This window comes from Eufriesea mexicana, unplaced genomic scaffold, assembly GCF_001483705.2.
Source record: "Eufriesea mexicana isolate 0111107269 unplaced genomic scaffold, ASM148370v2 scaffold1338, whole genome shotgun sequence".
NCBI lineage: Eukaryota > Metazoa > Arthropoda > Insecta > Hymenoptera > Apidae > Eufriesea > Eufriesea mexicana.
Window position 1 is genome coordinate 357,959 of NW_016909441.1, and position 22,683 is coordinate 380,641.

Genomic DNA, 22,683 nt, shown 5'->3' on the forward strand with positions numbered 1-22,683 from the left:
TGATCAAAGAGAAAAATGGTTCTCGACGTGCAGGTTTCCCCAGTATACGATTATGTAAATGAAAAATGTAAATAGGGTTGTGGCTGTAAAGAGTACAGATAGGATTGCGATACTGACTCGAGTACAAAAGCGCAATTTAAAAATGTTGAAGAAGAAATAAGGCCTGAAATAGTCATTTATTTCCTTTAATAAAATTTCTAAATGGAATATTTTTAATGGAATAATTTAAAAATGATAATAAGGGTACGTGAAAATATCGAAAACTGCAAGACACGTTGGCCCATAATTGTTATACGATAAAATAACCTCCTGAAGAGGTAAATTCATTGCTTGAAATTATACGAAAATTATTTTCATCTCTAAATTATGATTGTTCTGGGCTGTTATTATACTCGTAGTTGTTTGAAAAAATTAGCTCGCGAAACTCGTTCCTTGGATTATTAAACACAGTGGTGTCTCGAATAATGAAATCTAGCGGGCAATTTTCTGCTTTAAAAATTGTATCAGTGCCACACCTCATTTCCACGTTTGAAATAACGGCGGAATCTCATTCGATAAGCAGAATAACAAAAAAGTTTCTGATATTTAAAGTTCGATGTGCCCAGACTTTCGTCGAATCGATACGCTGTACCTCGAATACTGACCATGAATAAATTAACAACGCGAGATAAAATCGTAGACCCCTGCAACTATTTACATTCATTTTTACACGCCGAATTTATCTCCTTAATAGAATGGACGGATAAAGCGGATACCTGTATCGCGAAGCGACGTTATAATAATGTAGTTTGATAGAAAACTCTATGAATAATTTTCCAATTGTAAAAGCGGAGTAGGTGGGGCTTATATCAAAAGTGAGTTTCGTTCTTGAATTACTTGTGGTCAGAGTTAAACACGCTGTGTACATCAGATTCTCCTGCTTTCGCATGTACAATGCAGCACGATACGGTCTTCCGTGTGTGAGCTTCCTGACAGTTTACACGCACGCATGTCATACCGTAAAGTAGCTTCCACGTACCTGGTGCTCCAACAAAATGCGCTTCCGTGCTCGATACTTAATTAACCAAGACCAACGTTGCTGCTATAGCTTCACAGTCTAGTGATTGAAAATAAAAATAATCAAGACTTAAAGATCAACCTAATTTTTCTTTAATATTTATTCACTTTGTTAAAGAGGTTATAACGCAAAGGAATAGCAGTCAGTAGAAACTGTGGAAAAACTGTATAGATCTTTATCGAACGGACGAATTGTTAGAACTGACCTGTTTAGGGCCACGCAGGTGACAAATCGTCTTTAGAAGACTGGGGACAAAAGACAAAACACAGGGGAAGGGATCACCCCAACATCGCTAGGATGTAGAGTTTACTTTACTATTTAATTTTACTACAACATACTTGTATGATATTAAAGTATTATTAACCCATTTGCATCCAAGCGCGGAATATTCCGCGAGCTGTGACTGCCGTCTATCACCGAGCGCGGAATATTCCGCGAGCTATGATAGTCGCTAATCACCAAGCGCGGAATATTCCGCGAACTACGCCTGTCGTCTATCACCGACCGCGGAATAATCCGCGAGCTGACTTTTTCCATTACCATTTGCTGAATATTCTTCATATGCCACAGTGAACGTTTAATCCCTTTTGTGAGCATCTCATCCACATCGGTTAATTATATTCTTTACAAATTTTACTTTTGTCGTGAAAATCCTTTTAACTGCCATTACGAGTAAGTGCTGATACGCGCACGGTGATACGGGCTAGTCGTCAGTTGAACGTCGCTGATGTCTGAACACGGCACCTTAAGTAGAGCCATGATGCAAGTGGGTTGAATCATTTGCTTCTCATTGATAAGAATATTTTATGTTTCCGTGCAAAAATTCTCAGTAACGATACATTTTTCTAATAAAAGAATCACCTGGATTACCAATATCATTATTCTACAATTATCCCAAATTCTATTTCATTTCTATCCACTCAGACGCAAAGAACCAGGAATACTTCAACGAGCTCAGAAAAGCACCCCAAAAAATCCCACTCTAATTTTATCACTCATCTCTCGTCATTCTCCCTCTTCCACTCTCTCAATCGTTCGCAAAGATATACTTCGAAGAGAGTAGCTTCGATATCCATCCCAGGCGAACTCGATCTAAAATTATTCCGTGGTATATTTCCCATCAAAATCACGTTTTGCCGGGACGAGGTAATTAACAGGCCTGGAACTTGGGACCAGGAACGAGGTCACTCGAACTCTTCCCTTTAAGCCGTATTAATATTAATTAGGACGAAATAAAACGCATCGCGCATGCAGCGGGGATGGGTGTCGATAGATGACGACGAAGACGCAAGGATCGCAAAGGGGTACGGTAACTGTACGAGAGAAGACTCGTTGGAACCCTGCATCGCAGCTCGACTCGTTTCGTGCGTTACCGGTTTCATTATACGCGACAGGTATATCCGGAAAATCGATTTGCCTCTAGCCGCGTCGTAGACACGGACGTATTTAAAGCGCCGACTCCAAAGATCGGGGCGCGATCAAATCCGAGTTCCAAGCTCGATTTTGATGCGCGCAAAGTAGGAATGAATAATTGATGCCGCGCGATGCCTGGATGGTAAACTGGCTCGCAGACGAGCGCGACCCTGCTTTTCACGGATCTCTACGAGACGCTAATGCAAGACACTGGCGTGTGCTCGCATTAATATAAATTAACAGAGATCCAAGTTCTGGCAAATTCCCGCGCCAGCCACCTCTGCAACCCCCGTCTTCTGTCGCCTGCCCTGCCGCTATTTTCCTTTCGCTCTACCCGCCAGTCCTACGATGGTATACACATGGTCTGTTTCGCTTATCGTTTCCTTCGAGACCAGTTAGACAGCATTGACGATTCCAGACCGTCACTGGCTGTTTAGAAATTCTCCTTACGGGTCGCTGTCTCGTGTTCTTTGTTGCTGAAGCACGATTTTTTGAGTAAACGTGGGACGTATGTATGGGGATGTGGATGGTCCTATTATTCAGCTCTTAAGGATTTATATCGGGCATGTATGGATTGGTATATTTAGTCTACTTGCGCGTTTCAATGTTTGTATTACAGAGTTCAACGCGAATTTTAATGTTTAATGTCGGTTAGGTAATTCTTATAGTGTTTTTCAAAAAGGAATTTGTAATAGGAAATATTTTAAACTTGGAGTAAAATAAAAATTATTCTTTGACCCCTTAGAGGCCTTATAATGAAGAATTTTCAAAGATGATTTGAAAATTGACCAATGCTAGATAAGAAATGTAATATATATACATATACACATAAAAATGTACGTACATACATGCATTAGAAAAATAATATATATGTAACTGTATAGTACTCACCCTTGAGCCTTGACCCTTGACCCTTGACGGTTGGACATCCCCTTGGTACCAGCAACCAGGTCCACTGCAGGAGATCCGTCCGGTCCGAGGAGAGACCGGCAAAAGGGGTTGCAACCGATCGCATGGTGTATATATAGCCGACGATGTGCCGAAGATCGACGGAAGGTCACGATCATTGCCGATTTCGTTAATAATAACGTGTCTTCTATAATAACCAAGAAATTCTCGATTTTTTCGTTTCTATTATAAATTTGTGCTTCTAGCAATTAGTTTCTGACAATTTTTATTTGTTATTAATAATAAATTTGATAATTTATATATTTTTTTATAAACTATAACTGCACTCCCACTTCCATAGGATAAATTTCTGAGGAAACTAAGGGTGATAGTGCAATTTCGTCTAAGGAATCACCTAATGGGTATTACAGACTACAGAAAAAGTTAAAATTTGTTGAACATTGACAGACTATGTTAATTCATGATACTAATTAATTTTCGGTTTACGTATATACCTCCTATCCTACAGTAAATTCAGTCTCCGATATAATATATTCTGATAATATATATTTGCCTTTGAAAATTCGATATTTCATTGCTCGTTTTAGAATAAGTCTTTTTATCAATCATCCATAGTCCTATCATAATTATTTCTCTGAAATAATCTATTACTCCTATTATTTAACAGGCTGTTTATCTAACTCGCTAATCACGTTCAGCAGTTTCCAGCAACCTCGATCTCGCGTAGCTTGAACAAGTACGTCGTGTATTTCTCGGAATCAAAGTTAGAGCTGCTTGAACCAGTGAACCGAGGAATTGAATTAGTAACAAGCAAATTAACGTACAAGGGTTGTACTGTAAAACTGATTTTTAATTACCAGCCGTGGTACGTGCCGGAAAAGCAACATACTCGACGAAGTTTCCTTCAAGACGTCGCCACACGTATACGATTAATTCCATCTTTGAAATTAAACGCAACGAATTATATTAAATAACACCCTGTCGCTTCGCTTACATTCTCTCGGATAATAAATAACGGGCCAACAAAACGCTGACTTATACCCACGATGAATTTTTCCAAAGGAGATATTTATTCGAGAGATTAATTTATAGGGCGTTAGATCAAACTTCGCAAGAAACGTGGACGTAGAATTTCGCGTATATTATCGAGCAGCGAACAATACAGCAGTCGTTCGACCGGCAATTAATATCAAAAACCGAATTGTGCAATTTAGATTTATAGTCGAGAAACGGCAATTTAACGCGCGCACACCAGCCACCGCGCAATGTGGACCACGGATTATTTACAATTTCGATTTATTCCCAAAATATATACGCCCCTGCAGTGCGTCCGACTAATCGAGACCAGCTTCCAAACACGGCTTATATAAAATTCGCATGATCGAAATCGACAGAAAATCTGGAAGAATCGTCATATCTCTTGCAACGGCGTCATATAAGTAAATATAAATCATAATCGCGATTATCTCGTTACTACTCTAAACCTAATTCTTTTGTACAAGTATAGGTAGACCTAATTCGAAGATCCCCATGCGCCAAATGTAACCAACACGTTTCGAAGTCGAATGAACTATCACTACGCGATAGACGCAAGATTTGCTAGTGACAAAGGTCTATTAGACACCCACGCGTGTAATTAACCCTTTGACTGCCACGCCGAAATCACATGTTTCCCTCAGTACGCTACGGGAGTGCACCGCTAGATGCAAGATTTGTCCTAATATGTTCTTGATGTTCTAATAAAAATTTGTAATTATTCAGTGGGGCACTTTTTATTTCAAAGTCTAATTAGCGATTATATTCAAAATGTACTAATTGTCAATTTTCATTCAAAGTTGTTCAATGTAGTTTAAGTAGTTCAAGCACTCCGGTCACTAATAACCATCGTGGCGTCACAGGAGAAACCGTGGCCGGTCATATGTGACCAACGTGGCAGTCAAAGTGTTAACCATTTGAATCCCAAACAGTGCACTCTTTAGATTTTGTGTCGAAAAATCTCAGTACATTTCGAGCGCTATGGACATCTGACGGTGCTAGCACTGACTGTCGAAGTGCGCACTCTACTTTGCTGATGCACGTACGTCACATAGCATCAATAAGCGCTATTACGCCAATTGGGATTTTTCGACATAGAATTAAACAAGCGCTATCGCGCCATTTGGGTTTGGATTTCTTCGCACATGATTAAGGCAAGCGCTATCGCGATATTCGGGATTTTCCGAGCGTGTTCTTTTAAAAGCCTCTGGAACTCAGAGGTTAATAAGTATGCCAGCTAACGTAAACCACGGTTAATTAAATTTCTCCTTCGAAAGGTTCGCCCTGCTCGTCTCGTCCCTGGCATTGGCTCTGGCTCTATCCTTTCTTCCTCTAGTCGGTTAGGTTCGCGCCTTCGAAACGGACAACAGTAGCAGCTTCGCTTAAGAGCGAAATAAAAGCGGTCACCATTGTTCCCCTAATCTTTTTCTCGTTCTTTCAGCAAAACGCTCGTTGCAGCTGGGCCTGCTTATTCAGAAGTCAACTCCACCTCCAATTAATCTTCCAGTTACGCCGCCGCCTCCTTATCCTTTCTTCGTTCCCCGTCTGTGTGTCCCTTCGCCGTTTGTCTGCGAGCCCCTGTGCACGCCGGCTGTGGGCTATAAATACTTGTTTCGCTATTCCTGAACCGTATAGACTACTCGGTAAGCTTGCAAATGGCTGCCCAGGCCGGCTGTGCCCCGCGCACCGACATTGAAATATACACTTTCCAAGTAACAGAAGCAACACCTCGGATAGCCCCGTTCCCCTTTTCTGCTGACGTATTTCCGGCTGGAATTACGCGAATGCCACACGTAGCAAACAGACCACGCGATAAACAGAGGACGGAGACCTATGAAAATTAAATCTGGCCGCTATGCTGGACTCGCCGAGGTCCTTTTAGTCTTGTCGCAGCCTTTACATCCCATGGTTTCATCATTTAAAGTCTCATCGACCGAGCACGAGTCCAGCTGAACTACTGCACTGTCGAATAATTTTTTTAAAAAGTTTTATCTTCGTTTCTTATCTATTCGTCAATTCAGGTAAAGTTAGGTGTGATGGTAGGCCTTTAAAAAAGTATTATCCTTTCTTATCCATTCGTAAATACATATTGCAGGTGAAGTTAGGTGAAATGGTAGGCCTAGATAGACCTAGGCAAACTCGAGATTATCCCTGGTTCCTGTACGAGGCACAAAATTTAATTTAAATCGTGCACGTTTCTATCCGATGTGGAAAAATTAATCTCATAGGGAAATTCGTACAAACCCTGTGTTTGATTCGTTAGCAACGAATCCTCAAAGAGCCCGTTCAATCCTCGGCCAGCATTCATCGCGTAGATTAAAAACAGTGCAATGGAAGGGGAACAATTGATCGAGTTAGTAAAGGTATACAACGTGTTCTCTGAAGCTCGTGCTTCAGAGGGTGACTAACATCCATTTGGGCAAGTAAAAGCCCAAAGGATGAAAATCCTTGCGTCTGATGAAGAGTCAAGCGACGTGTCCCATACTTTGTCGAGGGATCCGATTTGTCAGACGATTGCTGATTAATTTCATCCATCCGTTCCTCAACTATTCCCCCTCGACAATAGGGAAGCTCTATCATACCCTGTTGACACTTTTCCAAGATGGACATATTGACTGATCTTGATAATACGATTTCGTGTCTATTATCTCGATCATTGTCTTATCACCTGGTAACCAGTCACGTCATCGGCTCTATTCTTATTCCGTTATGAATCTTCGCGCATGGTTCCCAATGGTCACGGCGTGAAACAGGCTTAACGCGTGGCGTCGGCGATAGGCCACGTTTCGTGACGTCGGAACATAAATTTGGGTACAAATGGGAGGGAATTTCCGTTTGCTCGCTGGATTCTGGGATTGCTACTCGTGGACGGGTTTGTAGGCGAGAGACTCGCTAGTTAGCGGGTGTTTGATAAATCTTAATTCGAACTGGATCTTACTCTCGTATCTTTCTCAGGATCTATCGACGGAGCACGAGGGTAGGATGTTTTTTGGCGATGAAAGAGGTCGATCTGGTAAGGTAGCCGAAGGTAGCTCAAGGTTTCTTTGAGAAATTTTAATAACTCGCTCGACCTCCTTCATTCAGGATTTTTCAATTCAGCCTGAATCAAGAGAAGGATACAGCTAGTCGAATAGGAGAAGTTTCTCAATCAGCGAGGAGTATCGTAAAACGAACGTCTCTAGGTTTCGGCATTAATATCACTCTGGCTGAAATGAATATTCGGAATGGAGACGCGAAAGTGCGGAGTGTATGAAATATGTTGTATGAAATATCGCGTGGAATGCAGAAAACTGACGAATCCAAGATGGATTCTTCCAAAACTCTGGAAAATAAAGATCAAAGAGCAGCAAGAGTCGGTCTAAAATTAATTAGTCGATAGCTCGACGTTGGAACTTCGATACGGACTGATCAAGAAATCAGAGGGGTTTACACCCTTCGCGAAAGCCATTCGCCACGCACTTTGCAGGCATCGATGGCGCATCGAAGTGCACAGGGTAATTGCACCGCGGGTCGTAACTTATACGACGTTGCACGGGGTTATAGCTTGTTATTCGACACAGGTGCTCCAACCCTCGCAGGTGCATATCGACCCGGTCGTTTTTTTAACTGTAACATTACTTTCGTGCTCTTTAGGGCCGCGAATGCTGGAGGGAAAGACCCCTGAATTATCCGGAGAATCGGGCTTTTCAGGGTCCCGTGGTATAAGAGTATCGAGGCACGCGTGAATTGAAGCTGTTTCCTCCGAATTTTGGGATTCTGCGGAAGTTAACAACGTGTTATTCGGTTTTATGCAACGACGCTACACGACAGGGGTTCAGTTGAAGCCCACAGGTGGAAATTAGAAGACTCTGTGTAGGGTAAGAACAGGGTAAGAGGTATCGTAGGCTGAGATTGATTAATTTATGAGGCAAGAAAAGCGGGATATTCGCAGTCTAAGAACTTGACGGAAAGTTGAGGGAAGTGGGGCAGAAGAAGGTTGAACGTAGTTATTTTACGATTATCGAGGAACTGTGAGTTGTAAATTCGATAATAAAAGTGAAAATGGTACTAGGAGCCTGTAAAATTCATGATTTTTTCAAAATTTCAAAACCCTTCGAGGTATTAAGGTAATCTAAAAATTTCGAATTAATAATAATAAAAAATCGGTGAATTGTTAGGAGACTTTTAGATTTAGTACATCCAGTGTTATAAACAGTAAAAAATGGAAATATATTAGATCTAGAGAAATTTCTTTTTGAACAAGAATCCAAACTAAATATTAAAGATAATTGCACAAAATAAAAATACCTATAGATACTTAACCTTTGATATAGATTAAATAGATTATTAGATTAGAATTATTAAATTAGTTGGATAGATTAGATATAGATACTTAACACTAAACCTACCATGGTCTGAACCACCGTTTACCAAATTTTCGTTAAAAATTTCGCGTTCAACGTTATGATCTTAATCATTCGACTTCGCGATTTTTCTTCCAATATAGTCATCTTAGTTCTTTTAGTTATTTAATCATTTTCGCAGTATCCCACGTTATTACATTTTTTAAAGCTTCTACTTCTTTTCTATTCATCGATCATTTTACCGTGGTAGATTTAGCGTTAATAATCTTATTATGTCGCAAATATATCAACGATTAATAACTCTAAATTAATTAATCTATATCTTGGTATATCTCGGTGTAATTTATAGCCTGGTCTCTTATCGCGAATTTTTCAGCACGACCAAGCACCCCCGCAAATACGTGAAACTAATCGAATAACGTCCCCCGATAGCAAATGGTAAATGCAGAACGCGATCGATCATCTCGAGGCACGAAATCCCAAGATATCCGAGGTGACACGCAAGTACCGCGGTAAAACAGCAAACATCGTAATTTAGTTTCAGAAGCTATGAGCCAGCGAGCTTGAAGTGACGAATTTAGCGTTTCTGAGGAACGGAACGCAAAAAGCGTTCCAGTTCGCCGCGGCGCATTAAGCACTCGTGAAATTAAGCACTCTCGAGCGCTTAATTTATCATGAGACAAATTTCCGCTAGGGCTTCTTCATTGTGCGGGACAGGCCGCGTCCACCAAGGCTTAGAAAGGTTAAGGGTGAAATTCCTTTTACCGTATAAACAGAATAAATGGAAAAAGTGCTGGCTGCGCTCGTGTTACACGCGGAGTTGTTCCCGCGAAAGAAGTCTAATTATTTGCCTGACAAAATTACAGTCGTGAAGTGTGAAAATCTGATTTCCAAGCGGTGCTAAACTTTCCCGACGGTAATGCCATTTGGACTTCCGGAAATCTCTTTCCTTCGCGCCTACTCTTGCCGCCTGAATGCTTTGATATAGACGAGTCGCCATCGCGAGATCGTTGGTGAAAAGGAAGAATATAGCAATTTCGAATTTGCAACTTGCATCCTTTAACGTGGACTAATATCGGTGTAACGTCGTTACAAATGCAGAATTTATGTCTTTTCTATTCTACAAGGCGAATACTTTTTGGCATCGGTAGGGTGCCATTGTAAAATTGTAAGAAGAGGAAAGAGCAGGCTATCTATAAGATTTACTGAATATTTGAATATAAGCAAGTAGTACTACAATATCGTAAGAGGCAAGTAGAATAAACATGCGTTTCGAGGAAAGAGAAGAGCACGCTACTTTTTGAGTTCAGTGAATATTTGAATATAGACAAGTAGTACTACAAGACCATAGAGTAGAAAGGAAATAGAATAAATCTTGATGTAAATATAATCTTGAATATCTTGATGTAAATATGTATCGATAGTAAAATGCTAAGAAAAGAATAGTATGAATAACTATGATTAGTCTATGACTAGTGAATATTTTAATACAGACAAATAGCGCTGTAGAAAAGAAAAGGAAAATACATACTCTTAAAATTAATTATCTAATAAAAATAAATATTAATCTCGTGGCGGCATCATTCTCATCCTCGCTACTAGGTAGATTTCAGGTCTAAGGACTATAACCCGAATATCTTAATATAAATATGTATCATAGTAAAATGTTAGTATGGACTACTATGATTAGTCTAGTTTATGATTAGTGAATATTTTAATACAGACAAATGACGCTGTATAAGAGAAAGGGGAAATAGATACGCATATAAAATGAATTATCTAGTAAACATAAATATTAATCTTATGGCGTCATCATTCTCACCCTCGGTAGTAGATAGATTCCAGGTTCAAGGAGGTGCGGGGATTTTCTCGCGAGGCCTCGGTAAATCCTACGCTTGCTATATATCTATAGAATTTCAAGACTTTCTAATAATATCCTCGTCTGAAACAGGGCCTGCTAGGTAGATTTAATGATGAGTCCTCTAGCAGGCCCAGGACGAAGCGCATCCCTTCTTTTTCCTGTTCGTCCCTTCCGGCGCTACCCGCCACAGTAGTCGAAGAACCACCCCTAGGTTGGGGTCAACAATCCTCCCTAGGAGGAGGAGGCCTAAAATCTTTTAAAGGGAGGAATAGATATGTAGGGGTCCTCCCCCTCGGTTGCTAAAGTCATTGGTCAGCAAGTATCCTCTGTGTGGCAGTGGTTCTAGAAGGAACGAAATAAAAAGAAGGGGTGCGTTTGGTCCCGGATCTGCTAGTGGGCCCATCAATATAGCAACCTAGCAAGTCCTGCCTTAGACAGAAATACTATTTAAAAATTTGGAAATTCCATATACAGGAAGCTGCTTTGCAAGAAAATCCTCGAACCCCCTTGAACTTGGAATCCATTTAGTGTCGAGGGTGAGAATGATGCCGCCACAGATATACCGTTCCATCTTACAAAATTATAGTAAAAGAGAAAAATACAATAGACAATTTTCTAATCCTTAGATGTCAATATTTCTTCACCATCAAACGAATAAACGATAGACTTTCTTAGACAACAAAGGAAAGGGTCCATTACATCGACACCCCTTTCATGCTCATAAAAAGAACCACCCCCAGTTCCATTCCCTGATAAAATCGTTCGCAGCGTAAACTTAAACGGCGCGTTTCGCGCTATGAATTCATATCGCTCGTGAAGCGATAAAATTGATAAAAATGCCGGGAAAGTTCGTTCGAGATTCCAAAGATAGGGAGGTGTAATCCAAGGGAAGGTACCGGGGAACGCGCGATTCAAACGGAACGCGAGTTTATTGGGCAATAAAGCCCGGTGGTTTACGCGTGTGTTCCAGGAATAAACACGTTGCCGTTCCCTTTTTCCATTATGCCAGGTATAAATTGAAATGTAAAGAAGATCCATAGGCTAACGAACGACGGAAACTGGCCGGTCGTGATCCCCCATTCTGTCCCGGCGTTTGTCGCCGAGAAAATGGGGAAGCACGAGGAAGAAACGGGACGAGAAGTTCGATTTGATTCTGCCAACGGGCGTTCCGTTCGATGGAAAAGGGCAACAGTTTCCAGCCATTTACGATGACGAGAGCAGTAAACCCTTAACCGGTAAAAGGAGAAAAACGTCCAACCAAAGGCTGTGGCCGGTAAATTTTGTCGCGTAAAGAGATTGCGTGTTCTTGTGTTCCCGGGTTAGTTCAAAGTGTCTCGTTTATGTTTAATGCACTTCCCTGTGCCGGATTTAGTTTTAGGGTCTACAAAGTTGCACGAGACTCGGTAATAGTAATTGTAAATAATGCACACACCCCTTGCTCGCACCGTGACGTTTTTAACGTGAAATTCGTTGAACGAATCGATTACCCCGCGAATAATTCGATGATCGATGAAGAACTACCCTAATTTTTCGATCGTTTATTTGGTTAATTTAATTTTTGCTATAAATTTGTTATTACTTATTATTATTCACTCACTGGACTTAACGCGATCGATTAAACGCAGTAAAGAGAAATATTGAAAAATTGATTATATTAATATTAAATGCATCGTTATATTAAACGAGAGATTGCAAAGTCGAGTAACCAGAGCAATAACGTCGCGTGCGGAATTTTTAATGGAAGGTTTGAAAATGGCCATTTAGATAGAATGTTTAACGTTAAATACCAGTACCCTTACGCGTTCTAATTAATTGCATTGTAATTAGGGCGAATGAAATATAGATAATCGGGAAAGGGAAATTTGTCAAAGTATTACACGCACGTGTAACGACGAATTACTCTGCGCTACGATCAATCATCGTCGGCGTTTTCCGAACTCGTATAATTTCGAATTCCGCGCACGCGAGTAACGCGAATGACGAGAGATGATCGGCTGCCTATCGGCGATATCCCCGGCCAGAGGAAGATGTTAATATCTCCAGAACGGATCGTTCGAACGGATAATTGAAAATTTATGAACAAACGTCCGATCGTTGAAAAGCTCGCGGTATCCAATTAATCTGTCTAACATTTCAGTGGTCGGAATAGCGTATTCAAATGAGAAGTAAAGCTAACTTGAAACCGGCTTTTACCGAGATTGACGGGTAATTGAAGTGCAAACGTTTTATGCCTCCTTTTATCTTCGGTTTCTGGTTCTTGCCCAGCCCTCGTTTTTCTTATCGATTCCTCCTCAAGAACAAGTATATCACACTTGGACGTTCTCTCGCTTTCAGTGTCCCGTGGCCTGATCGGGACAAGATATTCCATGAATATCTGATGGACATCCATATCTTTTCTCATTATACAGCGAGTCAAGTACTGGGTATACAAAAATATTTTTCTGAAATTTCTGCCAGCACTGGGTGCGCGATAAATCTAAGTAAAGCGGCTCGTTTCGTTCAGCCATCGTTGGCCATGGTTTATCTTTGGATATTCCAATTTTGCCGCTCGAGATGAAATTCGAACTTGAAATTCGAACGGCGTTAACGGACTTCCGGGGTGCACCATTGATCAAAAGTTGCGCAACTTCCCGTGACTGTTCGTTAGTTTTAATTTCGAAACGAGAAACTCCTTTGTGCGACGAATATCGAGGTCGTTGTGGAAGTCACTTTATTAGGGCAGTTAACTTTGGATCATAACTCACATTTCGTATTTCAATCGCGTAATCACGTTGTAACGTGAAATGTATATGGATTATCGGAGTTGGAGCGAAACATTGAATTTTACCGACGTATCGTATATGTTTATGTTAATAATAAATTACAGGCGGAAATTTTCGATAATTCTTACGAAATTATCGAATTCGTCGAGAATTACAATACCTGTGTTATATGAACACCCGTTATGCGAATATTCTATTATACGAACGGTATGTTTCCAATTGCGATATTGCATACAAACAAATTTCTTTATTTCCTGCTGTAAGATGAAATTTATTCCCAGTAATTCGGTATGAAATTGCCATAGCACGTTATATGGCAATAATAACAATAGCGAGCTAATACCATCGTCGAAGTTCAATATTATTCCAGCAATATAATAATTATGTGGCGTAACGTTGCCAAATAGGAATAAATTTTATGTAGACACATTTGTCTCTCAATTAATTTAATTAGGTTTTACTGTATTAAATTCTATTACTGCGTGTTATCTCTTAAAAATTATAAAACTAAACTAAAATTCTGCAAATTTCTTCACAAGTGATTTTCCAATTAAGTTCCAAGAAATTTCCTTACAGAACTATAGGAAAAACAACTGTCACAATACCTAGAATATTGAGAGGAAGGAAAGCGATATGGGTCTCGCAATTAATTTACGTAATTAGGTTCTAGTATACTAAATTCTACCATTGCATGTAATCTCTTAAAAATTGCTTGTATTAGTAATGACGAAAACTATAATTCTGCGAATTCCTTCGTAGGTAATTTTCCAATTAAATTCCAGGAAATTTCCTTACAGAACTGTACACAGAACAACTGTCACAATGCCAAGAATATTATTTTAAAGAGGAAAGAACGCGATATGGGGTCACGATTAATTTACGTAATTAGGTTCTACTATACTAAATTCTACCATTGCATGTAATCTCTTAAAAATTACCTTTATTGGTAATAACGAAAACTATAATTCTACGAATTCCTTCACAGGTAATTTTCCAATTAAATTCCAAAAAATTTCCTTACAGAGCTATAGGAAAAACAACTGTCACAATGCCAAGAATATTGCATTAGAGAAGAAAGAACGCGATATGGGGTCACGATTAATTTACGTAATTAGGTTCTACTATACTAAATTCTACCATTGCATGTAATCTCTTAAAAATTACCTTTATTGGTAATAACGAAAACTATAATTCTACGAATTCCTTCACAGGTAATTTTCCAATTAAATTCCAAAAAATTTCCTTACAGAGCTATAGGAAAAACAACTGTCACAATGCCAAGAATATTGCATTAGAGAAGAAAGAACGCGATATGGGGTCACGATTAATTTACGTAATTAGGTTCTACTATACTAAATTCTACCATTCTGTGTAATCTCTTAATAATTACCTTTATTGGTAATAACGAAAACTATAATTCTGTGAATTCCTTCACAGGTAATTTTCCAATTAAATTCCAAAAAATTTCCTTACAAAACTGTACACAGAACAACTGTCACAGTGCCAAGAATATTGCATCGGAGAGGAAAGAACGCGATATGGGTCTCGCAGATAAGATTCTGATAAGCGTTTACGATATGCCATTTTTACGGTGTACTATCCGATCGAAAAATTTCCACAGGCCGTTGCATCGGCATCGAAGGCGTGTCTAGTAAACGAAGTTCTATCTTTCTATTTTGCGACTTGCTCCGCGGGAACGACGTAATAATAAATTCGATCGACTGGTGAAAAAATGATGGAAATGCTGCTAGACGTAGAAGCGGTTGAACGGCGACAAGATTACCTAACGTTAGGAGTTTACGAAGAAGTTGGGCCATGTTTCCCCACCGCGTTCAGCTGGAAAAAAAAAGTGGAAACGCGTTGGTCCGAAGGAGAAGATCTCGAGGAGGAAGATCCCTGAAAGTTCCCACGGAACTTTCCGTCGGGGAATGTTAATACAAAGTTAAACGAATCCGCGTCGAGCAAACAAATCGGTGCCACGTCTGTTTTCTCAACCAGCGACCACCTTAAAATCCGAAATTTTTTCACGCTTCCAGCACGACGACGTCGTCGCGTCTAGCCGACTCGAGTCGTGTGTGCTGGCTTTGTGCTTTCTTGCAGCCTGTAACTACGTTTCGCGCACTCCACCGTTCCCTGCCTCCATGGCGAAGTTTCCGGTTTGCTGAATCTTTCAGGCTGCCTCCGGGTAAGAGGAAGCGACGCGTCTGCCTGTCGCCGATACGTGTCCACGGTAATTGCCGCGTTTTTCGTTCGCATCCCTCTCCAGCGGGAGACGCCACGGGTCAACTCGCCAACTCTAACGAGTTTTTGATGCGTCTCGCGTCTCGATGCCCCGGAAACGCGTCGAGAGTGAAGCTGACGGTTGCTTCGACCTGGGCTGATGAAAGATTGCCGCGCGGATATCGTTGGATCGTGGAACGGAATTCTTCGGGCAAGTTTCATGGCGGTTGTTTCGGCTGGAGGTTGAAAGAATGGAGGACTATCACAGTCGATGGAACGTGAAAATAAATAGCTGGCTGTTTATCGCGCTGGTCGCTTATGTTGTTCCATCGGCTCTGCCGGGGTAAGTTTCGGCTACAGTAGACTTTTTGCAGCAGCGTGAGCTGCCGGTGGTGAAGAAGGAGCAAGTTCGTTGGAACCGAGCGAGATACTGGGTAGATTAAACGGTTCTTGTGCTTGGCCTCGTGGCTTTTACTCTTATCGTGAAAATATTCATTAAACGTGGTTCGAAAATTGATTTTTATTATTGGAATGCTAGAGACACAAGTCGAGACATCTTACATATGTAGGGACACATCCCAGGTGCGGAAAACGAAGGTTCCTTGTATATATTTTTGACTCCTTCGCGACATCGAGGGTTCCGGGTCAATGGGGGTCTGGTTTGTGCTTTTACAATCTAACGACCACCTCGACGCCTAATGAGCAGCGAAAAAGTGTCAGTTCGCTTACGCCTTTCTAACGACACGGGTCTTTCCCGAAAAGTTAGCCTTCAGTTTTCCGCATCTGCCCCCCCCCCCGACCTCTCGTCCTCCACCTTCACACATAACCTCAATGTTAAAATGTTTTTTGATTACATACTAATGTATGATTGTGTACGTGTTGGTCGGTCACCAGCGAAATTTCTTTGTTCAAACGACTCAGTCTCTATGGAATCGTTGTACAGCACATACCGATCGAGTTATCAATTATTAAAGCGTTTCCTATTTATAATTAGTGTTCCTTTCTTTTTAACTCCACTGTCATCCCAAATTCTATCATTTATAATTCGAAATTTTAGCAAAAGGTTCCTCGTTTCTTCGCCAGTGTTAATCCTTGAAATACTGTTTCAGGAAATACCATATTGCCGATTCTGTAACTCAGGTAAAACGATGGTACCATGACGCTTGGTCATCATATACACCAAGTATATACCTACAGTATGGGGCAATGATTCGATTCGTTTTTCCAACTCCTACCCTTGTACCTCAAATTCGGAAACTCCATGCAGCAACAAAATACATAGCTCGGTGTTTATTCTTACTATTCCAAGCCAAACACAATCTCCTTGAAGAACCATCCGTCACTAATCGTCGTCAAGGAAAAACAACCTAGTGACGATATACATCCATATACACCCATTTTATGCGGAAAATTATACATGAATCCAGAAGTTCACGTTTTGTTGTAAACACGATACAAGGAAACTCCAAATGTGGCCATACTGAGAAATGTAACGCTACTAAATAGCCTTGGGTCTTAGGTATAGTCGAACGTAAACATCACTGGTCAGGCTCCTGCTTAATTTTCGACGATATTTTCCTGTCCCAGTTGCGTGTTATTCTTCGTCGCGTTAGGACGAAATGGCTCCATGTGTCTCGTCGTGTCTCAAGGTGTCCAACCTTGCTGTTGACTGTGGCACGCGCCATTGGAAATTAAATGGTAAGGCATGGGGTTGATAAATTTTATTAAATATTACTATATATTTAAATGTATTGTGGGAGTCCCATTCACGGAGGTTCGTTTTCGAAATAGATCTAGATGGCAGGTAGAAGGATGCGAGGAAGGGATACGTTTTGTCCTGGACATGCTAGTGGACTCGTCAGTAAGGATTTCTAGCAGGCCCTGCCTTAGACGAGGAATACTTAGGTAGCATAGGAATTTGGAATCCAATGACTACAGTACTCTATAGATGGCTATACTTAGTACTCTATTGTAAATTTTAAATATATCGAGCGATAATTCATATTTCCATTGATCATTATAGAATTGGTATAGAATTTATATGATCAGTGAATAGATTAATGCAATGGCTATACTACTGTGAAGATGGCTATATTCGGTATTTTATTGTCAATTTTTAATATCTCTAGCGATAATTGATATGGGACTTGCCAAACACCTCGAACTTCCGTTTTCCATCTTGCGATGAGGGTGTGATCGTTGGTCGCTGCATGTATCAAAATTTCTAGCGCCATTGTGATCGTTTAAATCGGTACAAATTGGTTGATCCAGAAATATTTATTTTTGCCATTTTTGTCTTCTCGATTTCTTTCTTTCCTCTCTTAGTACTTTATTACAATCGATATAAAATAAAGGGCAGCTTTTTCCTCACAGTGACTATCAGATATAGTCACATGGGAAGGACACTTGGGTGTCGGTCGCCATAAAATCGGAAGGGTGTTTAATAGAATCGCGTTTACGAGGTCCAGTATCACCTTGGATCCGCTGAAAGAAAGGCTTTCGCAGTGCTACGAGCAGATAGATCATCAAGTCCAACGACCTGGATGATCGCGGACGTTGCCACGAAACGTCCATGAAATATCGGAATTTAAAGTACAACGGTGAATTGTGCCCCCGGCTGGAACTCGGACACAAGTTGCAGTTGCACGGTTTGTTGAAAGCAAGTTCTTATTTATACTTCGACGCGACGATAAATACAATGGCTCGCAATAGTCCTGTTTGCTACACTTTTCCACTATTTGCTCCATGGTTTTGCGAACCGTTGCCGCTGAAATTGGACTCGCCGGATGCTGCTCTTTGAAACTGGACTGTGAATTCTTGATGCTCATGCTGCATCGGGTTAAGCTCGCATGCTTTGCAGCGCAAATTAAAATTGGTAGAAAAGAAACGAGACACGTTAGGTCGTGAAATATGAAGCGTCAGATTTCATTGATCGAAAGGATCTCAGTAGACTTCGTGTTCCCTGAAAACCCCCCTTTTTCGCGAGAATTCTTTTTGTTGAAAATACCATAACAAAGGTGCATAAAACGTTTAATTAAAACGCGAATTTTTTTCTTCTTTATATACTCCAACAAAGAGTACGTACATACCTGAAATAAATACTCGTGTCATGTGAGCATTGTCCAAGTTTATGAAACAGTGCTACATAAGAATCTTTTTGTAAAAATATCGTAATTAATTAATAAAAATTGAAGGAATCAAATTAATTCGTTAATTATTATAGAAAGATTACTCGAATGGTGGAATGGAAGCATAATCGAATCGAGATTCGCCAGTTTATCGAGGTCTCCAACTTGGTATAGAAAATTGCCTGAATAAAAGGTAGCCGAGGAAGGAGGCGAAAGGATAAAAGTATTTCAATGTACGGAAGAAGTGTATTAGAAAATAAACTAGAGAGCTACTTCAAAGGCAGGTAAAATATTTAAGAAAGAAAGGGGCAGGCTAGAACAATCTCGGGAGATCGAAAATCTGGCAAAGGAACGGGAGAAAGCGAAATGTACGACGAAGTACTGGGGCAAAGGAAGAGAGGAGAAAATGAAGGAAGGGAAAACCGAAAGGAAATGCGAGTTCTAAAATGTAGAAAGAATAATAAAACACCGTAGGTTGGGAACAGGGAAAAAGTATCACGCTGTTCATTCTACGCGGAGAGAAAGGTAAAATGGCACGTTTCCGTTTGAAAAACTACGAGTATGCAGAATATAAATCGTAGATGTAAACGTTAGAGGGTTGTAAAATATTTTACAAAGAATAAAACGCCCGAACGACGCATAAAAAGCTCGCTCATTGCACAGGCACAAATTTCGAGCAAACAAACAAGAACGGTCATATACATTTAGTTTCTCGTATTTCATTTTTTAACGAGTGCTTAATCTCTCCGGTTCTACGATAAATCAGCCGTGAAAGTGGAATTATTAAGAACCCGTAGCCCGTGGAAAACGCTGGGATTCGCGTTGAAAAATTTACATATTTTGCTAAATACGTTTTCTCCTCGTAGAGTAAGTCTTAAAGCGTGCGATCACCGATACACACGATAGTTAACTGCTGTCGTTGCGTGTCCTTTTAATGATTTACGATCATCCAGCATTCGCAGTTTCGGAATACGCGGACCCATTTCCCATGTCATTCCATGGGACACCTTTTCCGGTGATAAATGCGCGAATTAATCGGCGAAAGCTTCTGTGTTTCGATCCAACGTACAGTTTTATTAGCGATAATTTGGCAATACGTTACCAGGCTGCCCCGTTGCACTAATGCAAGCACAACGCGTTGCGTTTACGCTGGCTGCTGATATCTTTATGCCCTGGCAACGCACGATCGACAAATTTTGGTTTCCACCGATACAAACGACGATGCTTCGGCCAATTTATTATCGATAAACTTCGTAACCACGCCGTAATGAAAGATACAAGTTTCTCGGAGAATCGATCTCTGTCGATTAAAAGATCGTAGGAATTTATCGATCCCTGTGGTTCGTGAAATATAAAAAATACTTGACAGAAGACAGAATGGTTGGAAGCATTGATTCTACGTTATCTGCCGTATTTAATTGATTGGAATCCCACGCGATATCCCTTACGATTCATTGTACACGATGTACATGGGTGGTAGAATTCGAGTTGGAGTAGGAGTTACGGGAATCCCACAATCCGTTGGCAAAATCATCCGGAAGCGAAGTTTATGCGCGTTTCGAGACATTAATGGTTAGACGTGGATGGAATTTTCCCATCTAGGATTAATCCATTGTTACTTCCCACTAATTTAATCGAGTAGAATACGAGCACCGTTCCTAAAAGACAAACAAAACGTGGCGAACGTTTCGAGCTTCAGCGATACAGGTTTTACCTCTAAATAACTCGAGCTAGAGGTTTATATGCGTAATCACACCTACCAATAGCATCCACGTTCCACCTGTTCTCTATTTGCCTCGCAGAAAATAGTTATATCGATTTCGATTCCTGAAACTGCTATTAACCCTTTGGTCTACAACCACGTGCGAGACTCGTGGTCAGATTGTTGAGCCAAAACTGATTATCACGAGCCTGGTCCGTGGTACGTCGGTCGGGCCAAATGTAAACACCACGTGTCACGCCCGTAGTTTGTCGATGTGCCCCACTTCAATTATTAACCTTTATTGTTTGTTGTTTAATTTAATATATCGTTTAGTTTTAATTATTTGCTCGTTTTTAATTTTTCACTTGTATTTTTGTAATTTATTAAATTAACTTTTCCCGAATCATATTTTTCTAATAGGTACGACATTCCACGTCTGTCGTGTGTAATTGGTACAACTTGGAATGACTCGAAGGCTCAGCAATTCTGTTTAGGTTTTGATACCACGCTGATAAATCTTAAATGGTAGGGCAAGGGTTTAAATTTTACTTCTTGAGGACCGTTATTGTATCTATTCCATATGTATTCTAGGACTGTTATTTTTCGGTTCTATAGTGATTTCATATTGACTCGATTGGTACTATATCGGTTCAATATCGGTTCCATGTCTCTATGTGAGATTGACGTCGATTCTCTAGTAATTCTATAATTATTTGTTAATTCGGTACTGATTCTATATTAGTTCGAAGTCATCGGTTCTGTACCTATTACGTTTCTGTTCTATATCGGTTCTAAATCACCTAGATCCGACATCACGATAGAAACGACTAAAATACGGAAACATTTCTATTCCAAATTATCCACGATTTCTAAATAATTCACGCCAGTGTCCTATTCTACTTCCAAACTGTTAAGGGGTTATAATACAAAGAAATAGTAGCCAGTAGGTCAAAGACGTCTCCAGAAAATCACACATGCCGCCTTATCGGTGACCGGAGCTCGCATGATTTTACCAACTCTCACAAGTGCGATTCGTAACAATATATGTACGTAGTATCGCCGATTTTCCACCTTGTGTGCAGGTAGCTTTCTTTAGCTTAGAAAGTCACAGAGGGTTCGAAGACCAGGTCGGTCGGAAAAACCCCGGCGATGCGTCAGGCCGTTAGCAGTATCATATTTGGTCATGTTGGGGCAGACTTTTGGAAAACGTTTACATGCTGAGGAAGATATAAAAGAAGGCAAAAAGTGGTTAGTGGACAGTTCTTTGGTGCATTTCTTAGTGGACAGTTTTAGTTGTGAACCCTTAGTTGTAACAAGCTGAGTTGTCATTGCGTTGTTAAGTTGAGCGTAGTCTTAAGTTGGAATCGATATAGATTCGTGTAAAGAGACAATTCGTGTGTTTAATCGTCACTTACGCATTGTTAATTTATTATTATTAATAAATAAATAATTCTATATACCACCATGAATCCCATTTCTACATATATGTATAGGGTGGCATATCTGTCTTTGAGTGCTTCTCTTGACAGACTGACCGACTCCTAAGAGAGTATCAAGGGGGTACGTGACGCGGTTCGCCTAAACCCCCAATTCTTATCGAATATTTATATAAACGTTCGTTCTCGGAATTTAGATCTTATAAACTATTTACTCATACTTTATATCCTAGATTGATTTTCGTCTATTTTACTACTTAATTTTTACTACAACGCAAACCAAACAAAATCGTCTCTCCTATCGAGTCACTTGCGTATCGTTGAACAATTTTGGGATGGTAAGCAAATTTTGAAACAATTTTCCTCGACTCCGCTTGAATCCATCCCCGCAATCGAACCAAGGAGTAATGCCAGCAACCGCAAATCCCTCAACATTTAAACCCCGCATTCTGCAACTCTCTACGAGACCATCGCCATCGATCTCACAGTAGAGTCTCCGCGGGAGCATAAATCCAGCGAGTACGTTAGCATCTCGTGTTCGAGTGAGCTTCGTGCCTCACAGCCAGAAAACCAAAGCGGACTGTCTCAAATTTGATCCCCCGCCGCAGCCTAAGGGATGCTCGCAATCTGGAGGACAGCGGAGCGCCGTTGTTGACGTGGTTGGGTGTCGTTTGCACTGGCCGGATCGCTTCCTTTTCGTTTACCCCGCCGCAAGTACATAGAGAGAGGATCCGGGCGTAATCTGGATCCAAGGGAATTGCGTCCTTAGGAAAGCCGAGGAACCGAGCCACTTTAAGCCTGACTCGAAACACGGACT

General features: G+C 40.6%; 1 protein-coding gene across 1 annotated transcript in view; it reads left to right on the plus strand.

The window, feature by feature from the left end:
* LOC108547887 (uncharacterized) overlaps positions 1-22,683 on the plus strand; it is an 87,882-nt gene that overhangs the window by 1,357 nt on the left and 63,842 nt on the right. The window lies entirely within an intron of this gene.